General features: G+C 35.8%; 1 protein-coding gene across 2 annotated transcripts in view; it reads left to right on the top strand.

Moving 5' to 3' along the window:
- Positions 1-26,689, top strand: part of KIAA1328 (KIAA1328 ortholog) — a 342,210-nt gene that overhangs the window by 46,627 nt on the left and 268,894 nt on the right. The gene's annotated exons all lie outside the window — the stretch shown is intronic.

The raw sequence follows: 26,689 nt of genomic DNA, 5'->3' as shown, positions 1-26,689 counted from the left end.
TGTGTGTGTGTGTGTGTGTAATATAAATACTGCATTATTTGTAAGATACTAAAATAACTTTCAACTTAAGAATTGTACTTTAGGGAATATGTGAGTTAAAATAAGCATATTTCTGAAGTTTCTTTCGACTGGGTGGAATTACTTATCTTTAGGTGTTTTTGCAGTGGCGTTGATATATAAGAGAAGTGACTGTCCCTAAAACTAGGCTGATGGATCAGCCAGCTAACCTAGTATATGACTACTTGAAGGGACCAGTGTCCTTCCTGTCAATATCATCAGTAACTTGATCATTAATAATTATTTCAAAGACTCTTCAAGTGTCAAAAATAATCATATATGGACAGTAACTGTACCCTTGTGAATAGCAGGGAAATAGAAGTGTGAAGATAAATTAATTCACTGGGGGAAAAGCATAAAAATGTAACTGTAAAAGCTGAGTTCTTAACTTCTGTTCTTCTAACAGTGGGAATACATCATTAGAAATTAATCAGAATTATCAGATTTGATTTGCTGAGTAGAGCATTTTTAAGTTTATTTCCCCACAATCTAGTGGTATACTTTTTCCAGTTATTTATTTTCTGTTTCTTTAGCATTTGCATAATCATCTTGGCTTTTCTCTTTTCTTTGCCTTCATTGACTTTATTGTACCTAGGCTGTCAACTCAGGCTCGACCCTCTTTTGTGATTTTCCTCCTGCTACTTTTCTCTCCCTGGTTAAAGTTAGTGCCATTTGGTCAGAATTTATAACAAACTGTGCTCAGCCACTTTGGGTCCTTCACTTCTTGCAAGGAGTAGTGACTCAGGACTTCCAAGAAAAGGTAGATTAGGAATATTTTCATTTGTAACAAAAATTCACTTTACAGGGTCTGTTTTTTCCCATGTAACCACTCTGGAGATAAGTGGCTTCTGGCATTGTTTCAGTGGCTTAAAATTTTCAGCACTGGATCTCTACAGTTCTCTTAGCTTCTTCTAATGGTTGCAGAATGTCAGCTTGTAGAATGTTTGCTCTAATTCCAGATATCAGAGTTGCTCTAAGGCAGGGAGAAAGTGAGGAGGAAGGAATTCTGGCAGTTGTGACTCCAGCTCCTTTTTTAAAAAAATGTAAAATCTTTCTCAGGGTACTGCCCCTGGTGCCCCCTCACCTCCCCTCCCTCCCGCCCCCACCACCGGCAGTCTTTCATGAGATATTTATTGTCCTGAACTTTATTATATGGCCATGCTAAGCTGCGAGAAGGGCTGAGAAAGTAAGCATTTAACCTGTCCAGTTTATAGAGTGAAAGGCAGCAAGGGAGAAGGGGAATTGGGCATGAAGTCAGCCTTCAACTCTATCTGGTAACGGAATAAGGGAAACAGAAACCACTTTATATCTAGTAGGGGGGAGATGATGATGCCTTGGCCTTCCTGGAACAACAACAACAACAAAATCAGTATTGTGTCCAGTGGAATTGGGGTGAGTTGGGGAAATAAGGTGAGAAAGGGAATCAAGGTGAGAAGGTTTGAAAGCCTGACCTCAGTTAGGGCCTCATTTATCTGGTAATATGCTTAACCAAATGTGTGGCTTTCTGAAAAGTAAAATCTAATTTTGGTGGACTATTATATTTTAGCACTCTTTGGATCAAGATTAATTTAGTGCTTAAGTCTAAACTCAGCATGGCTATGAGTGTTTTTTTTTCGTCAGCCTAAGTAGTAAGATACCTCAGGTGATTGTAGTAGCACAATATGTCCTATTTTTCCCATGACTTAGCTCAGGGGTCAGTTAACTACTGCCATGGGCCAAATCCAGTAGGTGCCAGCTAAATCCAGCCCTGCCCATTCATTTATGTATTATGTATGGCTGCTCTTACGGCTCCAGCTGCAAGCTGGGTGGGTGCAACGAAGACCCTGTGGCCCGCATAGCCTAAAATATTTATTTCTGGTTCTCTACAGAAAAGCTTGCTGGGGCACCTGGGTAGCTCAGTCGGTTGAGTGTCTGACTCTTGACTTCAGCCCAGGTCATGATCTTGGGGTTGCTGAGTTTGAGCCCAGTGTCAGTGCAGAGACTGCTAGGAATTCTCTTTCTCTCCCTCTTTCTCTGCCCCTCCCCTGCTCACTCTCTTTCTCTCAAAATAAATAAATAAACCTAAAAAATTTTTTTGCTGACCTCTGATCTGTCTGATAACCTAAAAAGGAAAGGAAAAGGCATGTAAATAAGTCCAAGACTTAGACAGATGTCATAGTTGGATCTATAAAAAGGATTTGACTTGAGCATTTATTATTGCGAATGAAGATTGGAGCAAATGTTAGACCATTATCAAAAATCAGAATGGTTTAGTTAATATAATTGGTTTAAGATTTTTTGAATCACCAAAAGATAAGGTGGTATTTGTAGTTGTCAAAGAAGGGAGAAAGGAAGACATGATTGTTTTGTTTTGTTTTGTTTTGTTTTAATACAAATTGATGGAAGAATTACAGGAAACATCATATACATGGTAATTCAGTATGAAAAGTTGAGATAATTTAAGACCTTGAAAGTTTTGACCTTCATATATCCTGAGGTTTTATGTTATTTACTAATACTCTTTGTTTTTAAAATTTTTTTATTTTTTATTTTTTATAATTTACATCCAAATTAGTTAGCATTTGGTGCAATAATGATTTCAGGAGTAGATTCCTTAGTGCCCCTTACCCATTTAGCCCGTCCCCCCTCCCACAACCCCTCCAGTAACCCTCAGTTTGTTCTCCATATTTATGAGTCTCTTCTGTTTTGTCCCCCTCCCTGTTTTTATATTATTTTTGTTTCCCTTCCCTTATGTTCATCTGTTTGTCTCTTAAAGTCCTCATATGAGTGAAGTCATATGATTTTTGTCTTTCTCTGACTGACTAACTTGGGAAGATATGATTTAAAAACAGCGACACCCATGGTTTTTATTCCAAGTAGATTGCTCAGGTGCCAAATCTCCTTTACCAGCATAAACCTGTCAAAGGTTAATATGGACAATTTTACAGTACATAAAACCCTATGAAACTTAGAAACATAAAACAAGGTTATAACTTAAAACAATATAACTTTAACTACAGATACATTTACCTATCATACATGAATAATTCAGACTCTTTCATATACATGAAATCATATAATTTTAGATCATTTTGCAGTCTGTTTCTGTGTTAGGAACTATATGAATTCTTATTTTTGGAATTTTAAAATGTGTTCTACTAAATTTATAGGGCTTTTGTCTTAAAAGTTCTAATAACTTGATTTATGGCATTATATGAACACAGACCCTTAGTGAAAAAGAGAAAAGATATTTTACATTGTTTGCATTTGGACCAGGCTTTTGAAGGATTTGCTCTTATAGTAAATAGAGAATTTATTACTAAAACATAAAAATTTTTGTAATTTTTAGTCTTTGAACAAAGCTTATTTCCTGAGAACTTATCTGTGTAAATGAATATGCCATTTACAAAGTCAAGCAGCCTGATGAACCTAGTAGATTCCTGCCTCACTAAATGGGTATGAAGGGAGAGATAAATCTGAAATTCAGAGAGAAATATGTCCGGTAGGAATAGTTCTGACGCATGTTAACACATAATAGTATAAGACATAGAGAATGTAGGCATTAGAAAAGTTGATTAATATCTGAGCTAATTATATTTTCAGAACATATGTCTCAGGTCAGGATGATATCAAAAGCTTACAGAAGGAAAGTCAAATCTGATGTTTGCTGTTTTAACTGGTGTAGCGAGGGAAGTGATAGAGAAGAAAGCACAGTGGCTTTAGAGACAAAATCCTGCTTTAGTGTTGGTTAGCTGTCTGACCTTGGGAAAGCTACTGAACTCAGTTCTGAGTCTCTGTTTCCTTCTATAATATGTGCATAGCTAATAATGCTTTCTCATTTCTTTGTCCTTCTTCACTGAGGTTCTGATGGCTTTCATCAGGTTATGCAAGTGTCTAGGCTGTTTCGAGGCCTATTAGCAGAGTGACAGTGATTTGTTCTCTCCTTTATCTTCTAATGTCTGTGAAAGATGTAATGTCTCTGTACCACTTAGACCTGTCGGGTCCTCATTGGGAGGAAACCAGGTTTGATTTTCCTCTCCCAGAAACCAGACAGAAATTTTTTTCTCTTCCTGACCTGTTACCGTTATCTCTCCGATTAGGACTTAGTAAATTGAAGAGGTCTTTAGAGGTCTTTATAGCTCAGATCCTTGAGCCCATTGCATGGGTGATCATTTTAGAAACCTTGCTCTAGGAAGAAGTAATTTTTTTTAACTTTTTTTTTAATGTTTATTTTAGAGAGAGAGCGCGTGTGCGCAAGCGAGTGGGGGAAGGGCAGAGAGAGAGGGAGACAGAATCCCAAGCAGGCGACAGGCTCTGAGCTGTCAGCACAGAGCCTGACATAGAGCTCAAATCCACAAACCATGAGATCTCGACCTGAGTCGCAGTTGGATGCCCAACCGACTGAGCTACCCAGGCATCCTGTAGGAAAAAAGATTTTTAAATAACTAACCTTAACTTTTTTGAGGAATGTTTTAGAATGAACCAAGGGTCTTAGTATGTGTGCGCTGAAAATAGATTGGAGAAAATTCATAAGAATTTTATCTAATTATTTAAAAAGAAATCGCTGGTTTGAATAATGGTAATACTTGAGAGGTACCCAAAGCTTCCTATTTAATTATACATCTCCGCTACAGGAGCCAGACTAGCATGATCTGCCATGGTGATCTGTTGGATTTTGCCAAGGATAGGAAATGTACTGTAGGAAGCTCTATCCTAGATCTGGGTGCAGTGCTGTTGGGTGGGTAGGGAGGGTAGGGAAGGATAGTAGAAAGAAGTTTCATGAGAAAGGAAATACGTTTCAAAAGAAAGATAAGTTTCTCCTTTCAAATTGACTTTTCTGGCCCATTATAAGAGAAGACAGAAGATGCTTTAGTCTTAGAAATGGTTTTGGGAGGATAAAAATTCTAACCTTAAAATGAGGATTATAGCAGAGGAGGGGGTGCTGGTGTTTGGTAGTGTCATATACAAATACAGCTAAAGTACATTGCCATACACCTTATCAGCTCTGGTGAATCTTGGCCTTTCTGTTTTCAATAAGTTGTGGGTTTTTGTTTTTTATGTTTACAAATTGAATTCTCTGATGACAGAATATATTCTGTGTACTTGGATAAAGTCAGTGTATTCAAGTTAACAATTCCTAGACAGTATTATTTTACTAATCTAATAATTATCTCTAATACTGTGGAAGTTGTGCTTCTTGAGGCCATTTTATTTTCTCCCTGATGCTGTATAAAGTTAACAGGTTTTGGACCATTATTATTGTATATTGCCCTGGAATGTCATTAAAATCATGATAACAGATTAAATAACTCTTTCTATTTGTATTATAGAAAAATAAGCATGCTTAAGGAAAGAACTGATTATTACTAGCATTGTTGTTGCCTAAACTGCTCTTAAAGATTATTTTGTTCTCTTAAAAATACTTGGATATTAATGTAGACTACAGAGAGGAATTGAGGATAAATGTTTACAGAATGTTTAAAATTTATAAAACTTTATCCATATATTTAAATTTCATTCCAGTAAGCCTTTAGGTGTTAAGTTACTGTGTGGTAGTGAGTTGTATTTACACTTTACTTGTCTGGAACTCATCCAAGAATAAAAATAATAAGTACTCCTCACCTGCTGTGGTCCCCTTTGTATGCACTTCTCTTGTATGAGCTGTCATGTGGATAATAATAAACTCATTATCTGGTGTCTAGTTTATAAGTCCAGTGCAGATTAAAAGCAGAAAATTAGAAGTAAGGTTTGGAGCTACAGTGAGAATCTTTAAGCTGACAGGGGACTCCACGGGAAAACTATTAAAAACCACCTAAGAACTGAAAATGCGTATCAGTCCAGAACTCTTTCCACCTCGATATATCGCAAGGCCTTCATAAATTAAGTGCAGGGCAGTAGTTAACATTCATAGTGATGATCCTGAGGCATCGAAACAATAACATTAAATTACTTTTATCCCCTGTTACTTTTTAGTACTTCTAGTACTTCTTTTAGTAAGACCTCTAACTTTTATATATTGGTTTCCTATTTACAGAGCACTTTCTTGTATACTTTTTAATCTTTACAATAACACAGTTAGGTGAGGCAGATACTCTTATTCTCATTTTACAGGTAAAGATACTGGTCTGGAGAGGTAATTGAAACAGCCCATTGCAGTTATGAGTGAAATCTTTTGGCATCCCGTGGCTTTCCCTTACACCAAATCATTTCTGCAGCAATGAATGATACAAATATCAATAAACCTTGTTTTTCTAGCCTGCTTTGCAGTTAAAGCACAGTTTTACAAAAATTTGTAATACATTTTACAGTGCTTTGCTCTTCAAAGTTGGTTAAATTTTTTTTTTGTTTTTTGGTACTTAACCTAAAATTATCCAGAAATCCAGAAATGTAGAATGTTCCTGAGATTTTCTTGTGTCTTGGTTTTTCTGTTCAGTCACCAAGCCTTTATCATTTCCTTCTGAAATTCTGAGCCCATTGTTTTTTGCTGTTGTTTTGAACGCTTCACTGCGTGCCTCCTCCATTACTCTATAGTATCCTTTCATCTCTGTCTCTGTTCTCCAGCCCTTTACCTAACTTCATCCCATCATGGCTGCTGGGCTAGTCTTTCTTAAGGACTATTTTTATTGCATCACTTGCCTTCAAATCCCTTTCCATGGCTTCTTATGGCCCAAAGTATCAAAGGCACGCTCTTAATTTTAACGTTTAAACACTCAGTTACTGATATCACATAATATATGTGACCTTCATTTTTATGACTCCCTTCCTTGTGTGGTCCATACATATTAGGAAAGCCTCATTGGGTTTTTTTTTTTTCTTTATTTCAGTTATTTCTATTTCTGTGTCATTGTTCCTTTTAGTCAGATTCTTCTTCAATAACTCTTTAAGACATTTTCTCTGACAATTTTTTAATAGTATTTGGCTTTTAGAATTCTTTAAGAATTCCTACCTGTACTAACTGCCCTAACTTGTGTATCTTATCCTTCTTTGAGCAACTGTGGTGTTCTTGCAGTGCTACTGGATTTTGAATAAGAAAGCTTACATCAGAGTCTTGGATCAGCTACTTTATACCTTTGTGTCTTTATACAAGTCATTGAACGCAGGAGCATTTCAATGGCATTTTATGGGAATCAGGCACTTTACAATGACTTTAAGTCTAAGACTTAAGTCTGAGTAGGGGTGAGAAAGTAAAAGTTGTGAATAAAAGGAGATGTTGTCCAGCCAAAGGGGTATCTAAATTTGAAGGAATGTTTTTTAGTTTGTTTTAAGGCTGGAAGAGAATTTTGAGCATATTTATGTGTCAAAACAAATGTGCCAGCAAATGATTAAGACCTGCTTTCCATCTTATAGTACCTTTTCTGATTTTTAGTTCTGTGAAAATGAAACAAATCTTAAATTCTGATAAATTTATCCAGTTGCTAAATTTACATGCTTTGGGGTATTGAGATATGAGATTGTGCTTTTCAGTCTCTTTGCCCTCTATTCTGGGTTTAGCAAGGTTCATTTGTTTATGTATGTATATATTTTAGTATTAGCTGTGGACAGAATTGTGTCCCTCCAACATTCATATATGTAAGTCCTAACCCCATCAATGGGACTGTGTCTGGAGATGGGGTTTTTAGGAGGTAATTAAAGTTAAATGAGGTCATACGGGTCAGGCCTAATCCAATAGGACTATGGCCTTATAAGAAGAGGAGGAGAGATCTCTCTCTTTCTCTCTGGCCCCCTCACCCCCACCCTGCACCTTATGAGGATACAGCAAGAAGGTGGCCAAGAAGAGAGCTGTCACCAAAAACCAAACCCTGCAGGGCCTTATTGGACTTGCCAGGCTCTCAAACTGTGAGAAAGTAAAGCTCTATTGTTTAAGCCACTTAGTTTGTGATATTTTGTCATTCCAGCCTAAGCAGATTTAGACAGTATTTAACATGTACTTAGTTCTCTGTTAATTTTATTCTTTATTCTATAAAGTATAAGGTGAAAAGGCCTTTCAGTGTATCTGTACAAGAGTAGTGTTTCTAAACATTATTATGTTTTCAGATATCATTCTCTAATCATTCTCCCTTATTTTTATTCCCCTGGTTGGGCGTTAATGCACTTTGAAAAATAATTTTTAAAATATTATTTTGTATTATTTTTTAATGATATTTGCTTTTAGGGATTTCTTTACCTTATTATTGTCTGAGATCCTTTTAGTATCTGTAGTGTACCAATTTTATAATGAAACAAAAGCTTTACTTTCCCAGTTAGATTTTGATAGTGTTTTTATTTCCTTGGCATGTTGAAGGCTCCAGATGTGGAGCCTTAGGACCCTGGAGAGCAACTGCTTTGTTGCTTTATAGTGAGTAACACTATGATTCAAACAAGTGTGTACTGGGGCTTGAAAGCTGCCCTTGAGACTAAGGGATTCATTTGTTTTTGATGCCCACAGGTAAATAAGCTCAGCGGACTGAAATACAATATACAAATATACAAATATATGTATAAATATAAATATACATACAAATATACAAATATAAATACAAATATATGTATTTACATCTCTTTAATTAAAAAAGTTTTTTCGGTGATAGTTCTGCACTGGATGAATAGTACTAAATCTAGCATCATTTAAAATTACTTTGGGAAGTTTCAGTAGTTCTTGAATGAAGAATAGACTTTCAGTAAATCAATCTCATAATTATTATTATTTGGAAGAGTTCATTATTTTGTTTAGTCTTTTACATTACTGATCTTTGAAGGGCTATTCTGACGTAATCTCTTCAGCTAGATCCATTTGCCATACTACAGTTAGTAATTGCCTTAGACTTGAAGAATGTAATTAATGACTTTATTATTAAGGAGTAGCAAATGTGTCTTAGCGTTCTTTAGTGTGGCCTTCATTTATGAATGCTTAAATGATTCAGATGGAAATATCCTCACTTCGGTTAGAGACTTATACAGTAACATTTCCTTTTTTATTTTGATAGTTATGCCTAAGATTCTGCATTTCCAGCTCTAAGTTTTCAGAAGTAATAGCAGTAATTATTGTATAATCATGTAATGATCAGAAGTTAACTGAGTATCTGAAATAGATCTCCCTATAGATAAGATGGTGAGGATTGATGCTTTCTCTCAATTTTATTATCTTTTGCTAATACAGAAATACCAATCTGTTGATCTATTTTTTTGAATCCTCAGGCTTGTGAAGAGCACAGCCAAATGGAGAAATAGTTCTTTGTGTCCAGTCTTAATTAGTCCTCGAATTTCTAAATAAATGTAGCCTAGAAAATCCAAATATCTAAAGATAATATTTGTTGTGTTCCTGTTGATCAGGTTTTTTTTTTTAATTACTTTTTTTTTTTTTTTTTTTTTACTTTAGAGAGAGCATGCTTCAGTGGAGGGGAGGGGAAGGGAGGGAGGCAGGGGGAGAGAGAGAGAGAGAGAGAGAGAGAGAGAATGAATCTTAAGCAGGCTCCTTGCTCAGCACAGAGCTGGACACAGGGCTCAATCCCACAACCCTGGGATCATGACCTGAGCCAAAATCAAGAGTCAGATGCTCAACAGAGTGAACCACCCAGGTGCCCCATGTTGGTTAGTTTTTCAAATAGTTTTTATGATATGTGTATTTTATTTTGGGGCCATAGCCTATAAAACCTTTTTCCATACAAAAACTGATAAACACAGGAAAAGTGGCCAGAGGAAAAGGAGAAAATAAGAGCTGAAACAAACAAAAGGTTAGACATAGTAATTGCCCTAGAGAAAATTTGCGATAGAGACAGTTTGACAATAGAGAAAAGAACCTATGGCTATGGTGACAGAATAGCTATTAGTCTAATGCAGGGAAAAGTTGCCAAATAGCCACCTCTATCTCACCTTAATAACTCCAAGGCATCAGTGTTAAAAGCACAAGAACTAGTTAAGCAGTCTATAGAGGCAAAGGAAATAAGAGGAAGTTTCCATATGATGGTGAGTATAATCATTGGGTGATAGCACAGCATATTCTTCATATGGTACTATATAGTAATTTGAGATAGCTGAGAAGTGCTTTATGCTCCTATGGCAGCTTTTTTTCTTAAAAAATATCATATGAAAAGTCCTTTTTGTAAACTCTCAGTTAATTAGAGACCAGAAGTCTCAAATATGACTTATCTCAATGTGTATATCAGGAACACTGTAGTATTTTGGAAAGAGCACTAGAATCCTACAACTTGAAATCTTGACTTAATTTTGCCTTAAAGTAGTTGTTTGGCCTTGGATAAACCTCTGCAAGTCTTAATTTCATCAGATATAACATGTGAATAATATCTGAACTATTTACCACATGAAGTGATCATATTTTAGCAAATTTTTTTCAAAATTTTTTTTTCAAAACTATAAATGTTCTATAAAAATATAAGGTCTACAAAAATATTTCCTTGCCCTGAAAAAGTTTACAACATAAATGGATATAAAGCCATGGTTGACAAATCTTTCAAATACTATCTTTTATTTCAGATATTATTTTCTATTTGAAGATTTTTTTTTTCCTTTCAGAGTCCATATTCAAACTTCTGTTGCCCAGAGAGTAACTAGGTTTCTAATTTTTGAAGAGACGATATATATTTTGAAGCAAAATGTTTTTGGCTATATGAGGGAATATCCTTTAAAAATTTTAAAGCACTTTTAAGAAAGCTTATTGCCAAGAGAAATCAGGTAGGAATTGCTAAGGAATCTCCAAGGCATAGGAGAGATCTCAAGGAAAAGAAATCAGAAGCAAAGCTGAAAAGGCTAGGACTGGATGGAGCGTAGTTAAGGGTGTTTTATGAATCTGGGTCAGTATTAAGCTTTTTTGTCTATAACAGAAAATGCCAGGGGCGTCTGGGTGGCTCAGTCAGTTAAGTGTCCAACTTCTGCTCAGATCATGATCTTGCAGTTGGTGGGTTCAAGCCCGGTGTTGGGCTGTGTGCTGACAGCTCAGAGCTTGGAGCCTGCTTCAGATTCTCTGTCTCCCTCTCTCTCTAACCCTTCCCTGCTTGTGCTCTCTGTCTCTCTATCTCTCAAAGATAAATAAACATTAAAAAAATTTAAAATGCCAGGGGCTCTTGGGTGGCTCATTCAGTTAAGCATCATGATCTCACGGTTTGTGAATTTGAGCCCTGCGTTGGGCTCTGTGCTGACAGCTATGAGCCTGGAGCCTCCTTCAGATTCTGTGTGTGTCTCTCAGTCCCTCCCCCGCTCACGTTCTGTCTCTCTCAAAAAGACGAATAAACATTTTTTAAAAAATTCAAAGTAAGGTAATCAAAACAAGATATGTATTTGTTTATTTTTCATGTAAAAGAACATCTGAGTTTGGGCAATTTTAGACAGGTACAACAACTCCGTACGTTTTAGGGAGCCACACTTGTTAACTTGATGTTCCAAGTTCAGCTCTCATGTAGGCATTCTAGTCAGCATGAAGGAGTCCACTAGTTTTGAAAAGTTCGTACTCAATTTAGTTTTAGTTTTAATTTTCAGTTGTTGGAGTTAGAAATACAATTGCTTTTTGTATATCGATTTTGTATCCTTTGACCTTGTTAAATTGTCACTTGTTCATTTTAATAATTGTTTTACAGATTCCTTAGGGTTTTTTAATTCAAACAATGTGCCATCTGCAAATAAAAACAATTTTAGTTCTTTCTAATCTTCATGCCTTTTATTCTTTTTCTTGCTTTATAGCAGTACCTCTGGTTAGGTATTTAATAGAAGTGATGACCAAGAACATTCTTGCTTTGTTTTATATCTTAGGGGGAAATATATATTTCATCCTTAAGATTGATATTAGCTATAGATTTTTAATAAATGCCTTTTACCACAAGGAATAATTTTTGTTTTCTTCCTAGTTTGCTAAGAGGTTGTTTTTTGTCTTTTTTTAGTCGTGAATGGGCATTGATTATACCTAGCACTCGAACAGTCTCACATATTTATTTATTTTCTATTTCCCTTATGGGACATCATTTCTGTCTTGTGCACTATTTTTATTTTTTTATTTGAGAGAGGCACATGAGTGGGAGAGAGGGTCAGAGGGAGAGAGAAAGAGAGAGAGAGAGAGAGAGAGAGAGAGAGAGAATATCTTAAGCAGGCTCCATGCTTAGTGTGGCGCCCAGCATGGGACTCAATCCCATGACCCTGGGATCATGACCAGAGCCAAAATCGAGAGTCAGACACTCAACCAACTGAGGCACCCAGGCGCCCCTGTCTTGTACACTATTGTACACTGAGAATCTAGTACAATACCTGGTACTCAGTCTGTACTCACAAAATAATGGTTACATGAATGAGTTGTTATTCCTGAGTTACTGGATCAGACTCTTGAGAGAAAACTTCTACTTCATTGCTGGAGCAGCACAGTCATAGCACTCTACCACCACCTAGTGATACTGTATCTAAATTGTAGTAAAAGCTTCTTAGGAGATGAATAAACATGTGAGAGCCGAAACCACAAACGCTTGGACTGATGTGACTCTTACACTGTTGAAATAAACATATGCTCACTGTATATACCAAGACTGTGTCTGAGAGTTAGCAAATCTTTTCACATGTAGGAGGTACCAAAGTGTTTTATGTTTTTCTGGATGCTAGAAAAGGACGAAGGATCACTCTAATTACATATGTTAAAGAAATAGAATAAATTCTGAAAGTTGACACAAGTAGAGTGAGAGCAAAGGCATTTCCAAATTTGTATTCCTGCCCTGTCAGCATTTACTTGCTGTTAGGTGCTAGCTAAACTTGAATTTTAAACTACAAGGCTTTTCCAGTTTCTTAATTTCTTGTACTAAATATTTAATATATCGCCAGAAAGTCCATCTTGTGGCCAAAAAGGAAATTTTAGGTTTGTTCTTAAAAATCCAATACCTTAGTTCCACAGAATTCACTGAGGCATAAATGTCGAACTGATTTATCTGCTTCATCAGAGAGCATCTTGGAATGAAACCATCTGTCCACTCTACTGGTATGACTACCCCTGTGTATTTTCATCTCTTAACCTCCCTTTAAAAAAATGGACCAGGTGCCACAATTTAAGTATTAAAAATTTTCTTATTGATGTTTAATGATCAGTCTTTTAAAACATTGATATTTTTACATACAGGTTAGCTCTTCTTATCAAAATACCCTAGGGTGGTGATGTTGGGAGTACTGTTTCAGTAATAAAGATTATAGTGTGGATAAGTTCCCCACAAGGCCCCATGATGGTAATACCCCTAGATTTTGTCTTTAAAGAAAACTGCTGAGAGGCAATAATTTTTTTTTTGTATGTGTCCCATTTTCATTAATGCATGGTAATTGATGGAGTTGCAGTGACTTGTAGCAGTAATGAGTTCTAAACATAATAATGCACTCTTTTCTAATAAGTGAGCACTGCTGGGGTTTAAAAGCATACTAAATCAGTTGCTTTAGTATGAATTTATTAGTTTTTTTCAGCATTAGCTTTAATAGTAGTTATTTACATAAGCGTACATCCCATTAACCGCCATCAGGGCTGGAAAACATGCTGAACTGTTCATATTTTCATATAATTATTGAACATAATGGTTTCATTTGCATTTCTAAACAGTGATGTTTCTGTCAGCCTTGGAAATAGTGTCTTTACGCAGTCCCTATTTCACATCCACTTATTTGACATCGTTAAATTTTATGCTAATGTGCTTCCCTAGAATATCATCAGTAGGACAGATGCTTGTGCTTTAATATACAAATCAGGGATGCTTTTCCATCCCCCAAATGGTGAAGGAAATTTAAAAAAAATCTGCACTTTTAGATATAGAGTCTGTCTCCATATAAATAGGTTTACGAAATAAAACTTTCAGGATTAAATGTTATAATCTGGTTTTCTCTTCAAAATGCGTCGTTCATTACAAATAGCTATCTACCTGACTAGGGTTAGTTTTGTTGTCTTGACTGAGGAGATGATTCTTAGTAAAGATCTTGTTGCTTATGAATATTTAGAATTCTGCTTCTGCAGTGTTGATCTTGAGATGCACGTTTTTCGGTGCCTTTGAATTTATCAGACCACAGTGTTAGCTCTGAAAGTATTCTCTACAATTTTGTTCCTTTAGTTTCTTAACTTGGATCATAATACCAATGGTGGAAACTGTTACATTAATGCTCTTGGGTATCTAAGCTTTTGTATGCATTTAGGAAATGTCCAGTGTGAAAAAAAATGAGTCACTTGATGGGGAAGGGTACAGGATGGGAGGCCAAGAGCATGTCATTGAGGTAACATAACTAATAGGGAAGGATAGGTTTTATGGAAAAAAACAAAAATAAAAAAACCTTGCCTTTTGGACTATGTGTACTGTCGGCTTTTGTTTCTGCAGCATTTGTGGATGGTTTTGTGAATGTTGTCAATCAGATGGCGGGAAAATTTGAAATCATCAATAAAGCAAAGAATTGTTTTGGGAGTTGACTCAGGTCTTTTTGGTGCCCACTACGAAGGTACCGCCACTTTTTGGTCTTTTGGAGCCCCTATTTTTCTTGTGTTCTGACAGCTCGCAGCAGCAGTTTGCTGTGGACTCTTAGTGGACCTGCTATGCCAGAGCTGACTTTGCAAAGTTCAAAATGCAAGGCTGGCAATCTGGCAAGATAGGGTATAGAAACAGCTTTAAGAGTATTCTTGCCCCAAATTACTTGCTAAAAATATATTAGAACTGATATAGCATAAAACTGATACAGCATAAAAGGATTTTTTGCATAGAAATGTTATTTGGCTTAACAGGTCAAGAGGCAACTGAAATTTTTGCAAGGACTTCTGTTCTTTGGGGGATTGCCAGGAAGAAATATGGTAAGGATTGTGAAGAAACTACAACAGAGGTGAAGTTTCATAGCCATTCATTTTTACCCCAACTTCTTCATGAATTTTCTATACCATCTCTTAAATAGTCTGAGATTAGTACTTCTCACCGTGATGGGATCTTCTGAACTATCGTATTGAAAACATTGGCCATACCCTTCTATCCAGGGGAAATGTAGCCTTCATTGTTGCTAGATGGACGTATGTGAAAATTTGTTTAAAATGCTGAAAATTTAGCCTCACTTATTATAAGCAAGGCAATAGTTTCAGCTATTCATAAAACTATTTGTGATTACATTCTTCAGTGACAGATTTTTTTGGTTGGGTGCAGTTTGCCATAAAACTAGAAATACATTCCCTGTTGCCAAAACATACCATTTATCTTTTCCTCTTTGTCCCCATTTCTTTCTTTTCTGGAAAGAGGTTTAATGTTGAGATGAAAATTTCATCTGCCTTTTCAGTTTTAAAGTGCCATAATATTTAATCTGACAACTAGTAGAACTTCTACTACCTTCAAGGCAGCAAAAGAAGTGTGTTTTAAGTGCCTTGTGATTGGTTTCCAACCCCTACTTAGAGGATAAAATAATTCTAAATTTTGGTTTTGGACAGGTTTTTGGTAGGTTTCTTGTAAAGTTAAAAATTTGAGAAAATTCAGGTATCTTCCATAAAGTGTCAAGTGGTTGGGAAGACATTATATGTTTGTTTATACTTATTTTCTCCTTTGTGGCTGGGGAACACCATTACCACCTCTCTTTTAGAGATGATGAAAGTGCTTAGAAATAACCCCCAAGCATGTGAGACACCTGAGCACCACCTGTCCTGCAAAGCTGCAGGGACTCTCGGGCATTCACTGCGGGACACCTGTTCAAAGAAACTTTAGGGTGTTTGATTTCTCACTACATAGATTTTCTGTATTTTTTCATCATTAGCTAGGACAGCACTTTTAGAATTTTCTAGCCTCTGGATATAGTTACAAATATGTATCTGTTAATCTTTCCTCAACTCTATGACTAGTGCTAGCATTTGAGGAACTAGGGAGAGCCAAGGGAATAGTTGGTAATTAATGCCTTATTCAATTATAGATGTCTACCTTATTTTTTCCTGGTTTTAAAAACAGTACATGTGCTTTATAAAACATTTTGGAAGATTCAGAATATTGCTTGCTCCTTGAAACCATCAGTATACATCCCATTTGTCTCTTTGCAGGTCACCATTTCCTCATGGCTTGAGGAGCGACCTGGGTGCAAGTAGGTCTAATTTGACATCACCATCACCATGAACCGCTAGCATTTTCAGCTCTCTTGCCTTTAATTTTGTATCAATTAATTATACTCTTTAAAAGTGAAAATATTAAACATCTCTTTTAGACACAACAGAAAAGTAGCCAGAAGATGTTGAATGGCATCTATTTATAGTAATAACTTGCCAGTTTGGTTGTCTAATGGTATTTGAGAAAGTTCTCTGCTCAGTTTTGTGATTATGCTTAGGTCTTTCCAGTGAGGAAGGGGAGAGAGGACTCAAAAGAAATAGAAATCTGGAATTTATGTGATTTTAGATGAAATGTTGGGAAAATAAAATTTTCATGGAGCTCATTTAGTGCTTAGAACACCTCTGCTTTGCTAAGCCAGGTAGTTAGTTAGATAGCCCTGGGATGTGTGTAAATGACCGACCTCTCAAAACTTCAAGTTCCATCTCTGAAAAATTAAAAATTAAGATAATTATAGTATTTACTTCAAAAAGTTATTTTGAAGATTAAATGAAATAAGGTGTATTGTATGCTTTGTATACCATGACTGACCACATTAGAATCACTAGAAACAGTGTTATGTTTTTATCTGTTATTGACTTTGTAGAAGCAGGCAAAACTAAGGAGACCCTCGCTTCCTTTACTCACTTTATTCCCATCTTCTAGTCCCTTGCCATTTCGAGGGCACCCCATTGTTTTGTATTGTCAACATCACTAGGAACACCCAGGAGGACTTGTCAGAAATGCAGAGTCTTGGGCTTTGTGCCAGACTTTATTTTTTCAGAATCTGCATTTTAATAAGATCTCTGTATATTACACACTGTTTGTACTAATTCCTTGCAAAACGAGTGTTTTGTGTAAGAGAGATGGGCAGTGGAGCTTTTATTCTCTCATCTAGGTTCTCACTTCTGAATATATAGCTTCAGATAGGATGGAAGGTGTATGTGAGAGGAGTGTATTCGGTAAACCTGTCTTCTTCTATAAGATGGATTTCCTACAGTGTCATATGTGTGATGCAAAGCTTCTGTATCCATATTGATTTTTCATCTGCCTGTTCTATCAGTTATTGAGAAAAGGAAATTGAAATCTCTGAGTAAAATTGTGGATCTGTCTCTCCTTGGAATTCTTTTAGCTGTTGTATTGTGTATTTGGAAGATCTGTTTTTAAGTGTATAAAAATGTGAGATTGTTATCTCTTTCTGATGAATTGACCCCTTTATAGTTATGAAATGACTTTTTTTTTTTTTTAATCCCTGGTGGTAGTGTTTGCTCTAAACTCTACATTGCCTAATGTTTATTGAGCTACTCCAGCTTCTTTTGATTAGTGTTAGCATGGCATATCTTTCTGTATATTTTAACTTTTACCCCAATTGTTTCTTTTTATTTAAAGCACATTTCTTGTAGCCAGCATATAGGTGAATCCTGCTTTTTTATCCAATTTAAAATCCATATCTCTTCATTGGGGTATTTAGACAGTCTACATTTTGTGTGATTCTTGACTCAGTTAAGTGTGAGTTTATCATTTTGCAGTTTGTCCCATTTGATCTTTGCTCCTCTTTTCCCTTTTTCTGCCTTCTTTGGGATTAATTGAATCTTTAAAAACTTATCTTCTATCTCTTTTGTTGGCTTATTAGCTATCACTCTAGTTTTATTTTGGTATGTAATGGTTGCTGCAAGGTGTTTATATTCACCTTTAATAATAGTCAACCTTAGAGCGATATTTATAATACCACTTCAGCTGACTTAGAATAGTATAGTCTTATTTCTTCCTGATGTTTGTTTACTTATCAAGATACATCTTAATTTTATACCCACACCTTACTATTTTTGTTAAATAACCAGTTATCTTTAAGGGAGATTTAAATAGCAAGAAAAATATCTTACATATTTACCATGTGGTTACCACTTTCAATGCTCTTCATGAAGTCTGTATTTCTGTTACCACATCCGTTTGTCCGTCAGACTTCCAGTAACAGTTGTGGTTATGAATTCTTTGTTTTTGTTTTAATTTTTTTTTAATTAAGTAGGCTTCATGCCCAACATGGGGCTTGAACTCACAACCCTGAGATCAAGAGTCACATGCCCTACTGACTTAGCCAGCCAAGTGCCCCTGGATTCTTTGTTTTTGAACTTATGAAAAAGTTTTTGAAGTTTTTTTTTTCCCTTCAGTAACTTAGAAATGTCACTCTACTGTCATCACACTGTCATTTCTGCTTGAGAACAATGGTTGCCTTTAGTCTTCACACCTTACTTTTCACCTATAGGCATAGCTTACTCACTGTATCTCATATATGCAAACCATGAGGTGAGAGGTGAGATAACATCTCATCATTGTTGATAAGTATTCATCTATGTTTTCACAGGGCTTAATACTCCATTACTCTTTATCAGTTAACAGCACTCTATTATATGGATGTACCACAGTTTGTTAATCTACTCATTTATTAAAGGATATCTTGGTTGCTTCTGGTTTGGGGAAATTCTGAAAAAAACCATTATAAACATTCACATGCAAAGGTTTTGGGTGGACATAAGTTTCAAATCATTTAGGTAAATACCCGGGAAAATGATTGCTGGGTTGTATGGTAAAACTGTGTTTAGATTTGCAAGGTGCTGCTAAATCCTCTCCCAAAGTGGCTACAAGATTTTACATTCCCACCAGGAGTGAATAAGAGTCCTTCTTGCTCTGCATTCTCACCAGCAGTAATCATTATCAATTTTTTGGATTTTAGCCAATCTAATAGGTATGTAGTAATGGTTTATTGTGATTTTTAATTTGCCTTTCTCTAATGACATTTGATTTTGGTCATATTTTCATATGCTAATTGACCACCTGTCTTATGTTCTTTGGTGAAATATCTGTTCATATCTTTTGCCTATTTTTAAATTGGATTATTTGTTTTCTTATTGTTGAGTTTAGAACATTTTATATATATTCTGGATACAAGTCTTTTATCAGATATTTGATTTGATTTGCAAATGTTTTCTCCCAGTCCAGTCTATGGCTGTCTTTTCATTCCCTTAATAGTGGCTTTCACAGAACAAATGTTTCTAATTATGCTAAAATCCATTGTTACCAATTTTTTTTTCTTTCATGGTTCATGCTGTTGATGTATCTAGAAATTCATCATCAGATCCATGGTTATGCATATTTTCTCCTATGTTTTCTTTGAAAAGTTTTGCCACTTTGTTTTACAGTTAGGTTTATAATCCCCCTTGAGTTAATTTTTTAAGGTTTAAAGTCTGTCTTGACTCAGTTTTGTGTTTTTGAATTTTTTTTTTTTTTGCATATGGATATTCATTTGTTTCAGTGCCATTTGTTGAGATCTCAAAGCTATCTTTTTACTAGTGAGTTACATTTGCCCCTTTGCTAAAAATTAGTTGAATGTAGGGACACCTGGGTGGCTCAGTTGGTTGAGAGTCCAGCTTCAGCTCAGGTCATGATCTTGCAGTTGGTAAGTTCGAGCCTCGCATTGGGCCCTGTGCTGACAGCTTGGAACCTGAAGCCTGCTTCAAATCCTATGTCTCCTCCTCTCTCTGCCCTTCCCCCACTTGTGCTCTGTCTGTCTGTCTCTCTCTCTTAATAAATAAACTTTAAAAAAAAGTAGTTGACTGTATTTGTGTCATTCTGTTTGTAGGCTCTCTGTTCTGTTGATTTATGGGTTGATTCTTTCACCAATTCACAGTTTTGATTACTGAAGCTTTATAATATTAAAATCTTATGATGAGTCCTCCAACTTTGTTATTTTTCAGAATTGTTTTGGCCATTCTAGTTCCCTTTTTTCCACATCAGTTTAGAATCATCTTATTGATACTTACAAAAAAAGTTTACTGGGATTTTGATGGGATTGTGTTGAATGTATATATCAGACTGGAAAGGATACGCATCTTAACAATATTGAATTTTCCAATTTATGAACATGGTACATCTCTCAATTCATTTAGATCTGATTTTCTTTTTTTTCCTCTTAGTGTTTTGTAGTTTTCATCTATGGATCTTGCACATGTTTTGTCAGACTTTACTTAAGTAATTTTTTGGTACTAATTTGTATTAACTTTTAAAATATTTTCAGATTATACATTTTCATTGCTAGTATAAAGGAATGTGATGGACTTCAGTATGTTGATCTTGTGTCCTGTAACTACTAAACTTACTGACCAGTTTTATGAATTTTTTTTTTTTTTGGTAGAGTCTTTGGAATTTTTCACATTGGCAATCATATTGTCTAAAAAGAAGGATATGTTGACTTTCTCTTGATACACTTTTTATTTCTTTTACCTGCTTTACTGCACTAACTAGTTTACTGGGTTTACTGCACTAATATGATGTTAAATAAAAGTGGTGCTGGAGGACATTATTACATTCTCCAGATCTTAGTGGGAAAACTTTTAGTTTTTCACCATTAATTATGATTTAACCTATAGCACTTTTTTCTTTTCTTTTTTTTTTTTTATTGAGGTGGAGTTGACACAGAATGTTACATTAGTTTTGGATGTACAACATAGTGATGTGACAAGTCTATGTGCTATGTTCACTGCAAGTGTAGCTACCTTCTGTCACCATACAACACTATTACAGTACTATTGACTATATTCCTTTATGCAGTGCCTTTTATTTTTAAGTAGGCTGCACGACCAGCATGGAACCAAACATGGGGATTGAACTCATCGTCCTGCTTAATCAGCTGAGCCACCCAGGCATCCCTATGCTCTACTTTTTATCCCATGACTTCTTCATGCCTTAAGGGAAGCCTGTATCTCCCACTCCTCCTCTCCCATTTTTCCCATCTCTCTACTTCTCTCCCTCTTAAAACCATTAGTTTTCTGTGTTTATGAGTCTCTTTCTGCTTTTTGTCTGGTTGGTTGGTTTTGTTTTTTAGATTCCACATGTAAGTGGAATCATATGGTATTTGCCTTTCTCTGATTTATCTCACTTAGCATAACACCCTCTAGGTTCATCCATGTGGTTGCAAATGGCAAGATCTCATATGTTTTTGTGGCTGAGTAATATTCCCCTGTGTGTGTGTGTGTGTGTGTGTGTGTGTGTGTGTGTGTGTACCACATTTCTATCTGTTCATTTATTGATGGATACTTAGGTTGCTTCAATACATGGCTTTTGTAAATAATGCTGCAATAAACATAAAGATGCATATGTCTTTTCAAGTTAGTGCTTTCCTTTTTTGTTGGGGGGGGCGGTGGGGAGTGGGTAAATACCCAGTAGTGGAATTACTAGGTCATATTGTATGTCTATTTTTAGTTTTTTGAGGAACCTCCTTACTGTTTTCCAGAGTGGCTGCACCAATTTACATTCCCACCAAGAGTACACAAGGGTTCTTTTTGCTCCATATCCCTGCCAGCGTTTGTTATTTCCTATCTTTTTGATTCTAGCCATTCTGACAGGTGTGAGGTGATATCTCATCATGATTTTGATTTGTATTTCCCTGATGATTAGTGATGTTAAGCATCTTTTCATGTGTCTGTTGGCCATCTTTATGTCTTCTTTGGAGAAATGTTTATTCAAGTCCAAGGAATTACTGTCCAAAAAATTACTGGCTATGTTTTCTTCTACAATTTTTATGGTTTCAGGTTGTACATTTAGGTCCTTAATCCATTTTGAGGTTATTTTTCTGTATGATGTAAGAAAGTGGTCCAGTTTTCATTCTTCTGCATGTAGCTGTCCAGTTTTTTCCCAGCATCAGTTATTGAAGTGATTGTCTTTCCCCCATTGATTATTCTTGTCTCCTTTGTTGTAGATTAATTGACCATATAAGCATGGGTTTAATTTTGGGCTTTTTATCCTGTTCTATTCATCTATATGTCATTTTTTTTTTGTGCCAGTACCATACTATTTTGATTATTACAGCTTTGTAGTATACTTTGCAATCTGAGATTGTGATACCTCTGGCTTTATTCTTTTTTCTCAAGAAAACTTCGGCTATTTGAGGTCTTTTGTGGTTCCATACAAATCTTAGGATTATTTGTTCTAGTTCTTTGAAAAATGCTGTTGAAATTTTGACAAGGATTGCATTGAATCTATACATTGCTTTAGGTAGCATCGACATTTTAATAATATTCTTCCATTCCATGAGTATGGAATTTCTTTCCATTTGTTTGTGTGGTCTTCAATTTCTTTCATAAGCTATAGGTTTAACATATACACCCTTCATTAGGTTAAAGCAGTTTCCCTCTATTTCTAGTTTGCTGATAGTTCTTATCACAAATGGATGTTGCATTTTGTAGGAGGCTCTTTCTATGTCAAGCGATATGATCATATAGTGTTTCTTATTTACTATATGGTGAGTTATATTGATTTTTGAATGTTGAAGCAGTTTTGGATTTTTGGGCTGAACCCCATGTGGTGTGATGTATTATACTTTTATATGTTGCTGGATTTTATTAGCTAATATATTATTCAAGATTTTTGTTTATAAGAGATACTGGTCTGCAGTTATTTGTTTTTGTCTTGTAATGTCTTCATCTGGCTTAGTATCAGTGTGATACTGGTCTTAAAGAATGAACTGGAAACACTTCTGTTCCTCACTTTAGTTCCTGCAACAGTGTATAGAATGAGTTTTACTCTTTTTCCCCTTAAATTTCTGTTAGAATTCACTCATTAAGTTATCTGAGCTTGAAGTGGTTTTTGTTTGTTTGGTGCTGGATGTTGTTGTTGTTGTTGTTTTTCCTTTCTGATAGGAACATTTTAACTACAAATTCAAGTTTTATCAACGTGGGACCATTCAGGTTATCTATTTCTTTTTGAGTAAGCTTTGATGGTTTGTGTTTTTCAAGGATTTTGTCCATCTCATCTATGTTTTCAAATTTATATGCATGAATTTGGAGTATTACAGTACTGAGTATCAATGGTTTTTTGAATTATGTTCATTTTAATTTGGAATAAAGTCAGCAAATTTCTTTCCTCCTCTTTGGAATATACTTAAAAAGGGATGTGCAAAAAAATATGGTTGTTTCCTCCTTATGGAGAAATTGCTGTTTGTCATTTCTTGAACTTGAGCCTAATAGCTTAACTTAAGAGTGACAGTTGTTCTTAAGACAGCAAAGTAATTTGTTTTCATTTATTGTATCAATTTACAAACAATTTGTGTGGAAACCATAGATACTTTTTTATAGCCGATTCTGACCATATTTTTGCAGACTTGGGAGAGTGTATGTCAGTTGTGAATATATTAAATGAGATTACAAGACAGAATTTGCATCTGTATGAATCCAGGATAGTGGGTTAATTATTATTTATGTATAAAAATTGCCAATTATTTATAATAGTATATTAGATTTAAATTGAGCAGCTTCTCCCTTTTTATACAGTATCGTGACATCAACTTTATTGCCAGTGTAAGTTCAAAAAAGTATCCCTATTTCTAAAGCTAAATTGAAGTAGACTTTATTATCCACATAGACTGAACCAGAGTCTGTGTGTGTGGTAGATTTGGCCCTAGTTCTTTACCCATTTCTAAATCCACTTTCCATGTGACTTTACAGTTATATATATTTACCTTCCTGTTGATTTGGGATATAATCATATTATTATGATCAAATAGAATGAGTCAAAAGTGAAAGATAGTATGCCATTTTCAAACCTGGTCATTGAAAAAAACGGCCTTGAGGGGCACCAGGCTGGCTTAGTTGGTAGAGCGTGTGACTCTTGATCTCAGGGTTGTGAGTTCGAGCCCCACATTGGGTATAGAGATTGCTTAATAAAATATTTCTTTTCTTTTTTTCTTTTAATTTTTTTTAATTGTTTTAATGTTTATTTAATTTGGGGAGACGGTGAGACAGAGTGAGGGAGGGGCAGAGAGAGAGGGAGACACAGAATCTGAAACAGGCTCCAGGCTCTGAGCTGTCAGCACAGAGTCCGACGTGAGGCTTGAACCCATGAAGTGTGGGATCATGACCTGGGCCGAAGTCAGGAGCTTAACCAACTGAGCCCCCCAGGCGCCCTCTTTTTTTTTTTTTTTTTAAATGGGCCTTGAATGTTTTCTCTTATCTTACTGCATTTCTGTCACTGGCATGAGAAACATTCTCAGGAGGATGAAAAGTCTTTGGAAGCAGTCTACCCTTTATTGCCCAGGGTGAATATATCACGCGTTATCAGTACCCCAGAAGAGTCCCCTCGTGGCTCCTTCCAATTACTACCACCTCCCCCCACCAGTGGTGGCTTTTATAAACCGTAGCTTACTTTTTACCCTCTTGCCTTGCAGATTCCCAGTTGTTTGGCAGAAATCTTGAGGGAAAATCAACAACATGTTGAGGCTTCAGAAATCTACCAAAAGCTCCACTGGTTTTGTATTCTATTTTATATTCAAAAAATGCTTTCTATAATAGTTTAGTTTATAAAAATTGCTAGAATCAATTTACAGTATAATTCCCGGGACTCCTGGGTAGCTCAGTCAGTTAAGTGTTCAACTTCGGCTCAGGTCACGATCTCACGGTTCGTGAGTTTGAGCCCCACGTTGGGCTCTGTGCTGACAACTTGGAGCCTGGAGCCTGCTTCGGATTCTGTGTCTCCCTCTCTCTCTGCCCCTCCCCTGCTCACGCTCTGTCTCTCTCTCTCAAAAATAAGTAAATGTTAAAAGAAAATTTACAGTGTAAGTCCCAAAATCTTGGCATTTTTAGCCTGTTTTCCTACCTCTTTCAAGACAATGTTGTATTTAGGAATTAGAATTGTGGCCGTGAATCCTTGTTAGCCATTAAGGAGATATGGCATTCTTCTTTCAAAATACTTAGCTTACCAAGGCAGAAGAGAAGAGTTAGACTTTCTATTAAAACTGGTAGTGAGTGTTTAAACCAAAAATGGCTTTGGTCATTTGTCAACCAGAATTCCTATTTTCTTTTTAATTCTCTATTATTTTATTGTGACCTTGTACAAAAACCTTACACGTATTTTATCTACTGTTTAAAATTGCTCTATTTTTTTGCAAAGCAAGCCATCTGCTCTTAAAGCATCTAGGCAAGAAACACAGACTCAAAGAAAGAAATTGCATGAAACTGTGTAGTATAGTGGTTGAAAAGAGAAGTAAGACCTATTTGGATTCAACATTAGGATATGTTCCAATTAAGCTGCATGAATTTGGTCAAATTATTTTTTAAGCCTCATATACCCCCTATGTGGTATGTGTATCTGTGTAACAGATTTTACCTCATGTGATTATTAAGAAGGTTATATGTGATAACAAATGCATTTAAAGACTTAATATAGTGCCTGTGCATAGTAAACACTCACAAAGAGCTCTTTGATGATATTATTATTGTTAATTACTCCTATTACTGTTACTAAATATTTCACTGGAAATAGGAAAATCTAAGCAATTTTAAGGCTTTATTAAAAATACTCTTTCTATGCTTTATGAATTTTAGAATTTAATATCTTATAGATTACTACTATGACCTTGTGAAACAGTTTTTTTCCCTTCACATCTCTGTTAATCTTTTAGTTAAATGTGTCTGTTTATATGAATTTTTTCGAAGTATTCATTTTCTATAGCTACTGCAACAAGTTGTCATGGACTTAGCAATGTAACACGGCACAGATTTATTATCTTATAGTTCTGGAGGTCAGTTCAAAAATCAGTCTCAGTGGGCTAAAATTACGGTGTCAGCAGTGCTGAGATCCTTTGGAGGTTCTAGGAGAGAACCCTCCCCCACCTTTCTTAGTTTCTAGAGTCTGCCAGTATTCCTTGGCTTCTGGCCCAGTGATAATTCAACCTCTTTTTCTGTCATCATAGATCTTTCTCTGGCTCTGACTCCTTTCCATGAGGACGCCTGTGGATATATTGGGCATGCCCAAATAATCCAGGGTAATCTTACTATTTCAAGATCCTTAATTTAATCATATATACAAAGTCACTTTTTCTAGGTAATGTGACATATTCACAGGAATTTGGGATAAGGACATAGAAATCTTTGAGTGTACCATTATTCTGCCTACCACCAACCTTCCTGCAGCCCCCAGAACTTCATTCCTGTCCCACATGTAAAATACATTCACCCCATCCCAACATTCTAAAAGTCTAAACCCATTACAATATCAACTTTAAAAATTTTTTCTAAATCCTTTCAGCTCAAAAATTCAAATCTCATCATCTAGATGAGGTATGGGTGAGGTTCTGTGTATGATTTGTCTTCAAGCACAAATCCTATCCATCTGTGAACTTGTGGAATTGAAGAAACAAATTATCTGCTCCCAAAAGACAGTGGTGGGACAGGAGTAAGATACAAGTTACAAACATTCTCATTCAAAAAGGGAGAAAAATGGAGTTACCAGTTCCTGGCAGGCAATTTTGAAACCCAGCCTGGCCAGCTCCATTAGGTTTCAGTACCTGGGAAAGATACTCTCTGATGTGAGGTTCTGCTCTTGCAGACTCATGGCTCTTTAAATCATTCTTCCTTTTTCATGAAGCCTAGTACGTGTTCACAGTTGAGTAGTTTCATCAGCCTGATTCCAGCTTATGGTATTTGTCCTCTTTTATTTTGTCCTCTCTCTGTCCCTAGCTGGAACAGAGCTAACAGTGTTTCTGTTTTTTGGTTTTTTTGTTTTGTTTTGTTTTTTTAACATTCTCCAGAACCTTGTGGTTTTCCTATGTATGTCTTGGGGATTCCTTCTGTTATCTA

This window comes from Lynx rufus, unplaced genomic scaffold (genome assembly GCF_022079265.1).
Source record: "Lynx rufus isolate CCGP_SWC_20201006 ecotype Redwood Valley unplaced genomic scaffold, mLynRuf1.p SCAF_22, whole genome shotgun sequence".
NCBI lineage: Eukaryota > Metazoa > Chordata > Mammalia > Carnivora > Felidae > Lynx > Lynx rufus.
The sequence above is the reverse complement of the archived record's forward strand: the minus strand, read 5'-3'. Positions and strand labels throughout refer to the sequence as shown.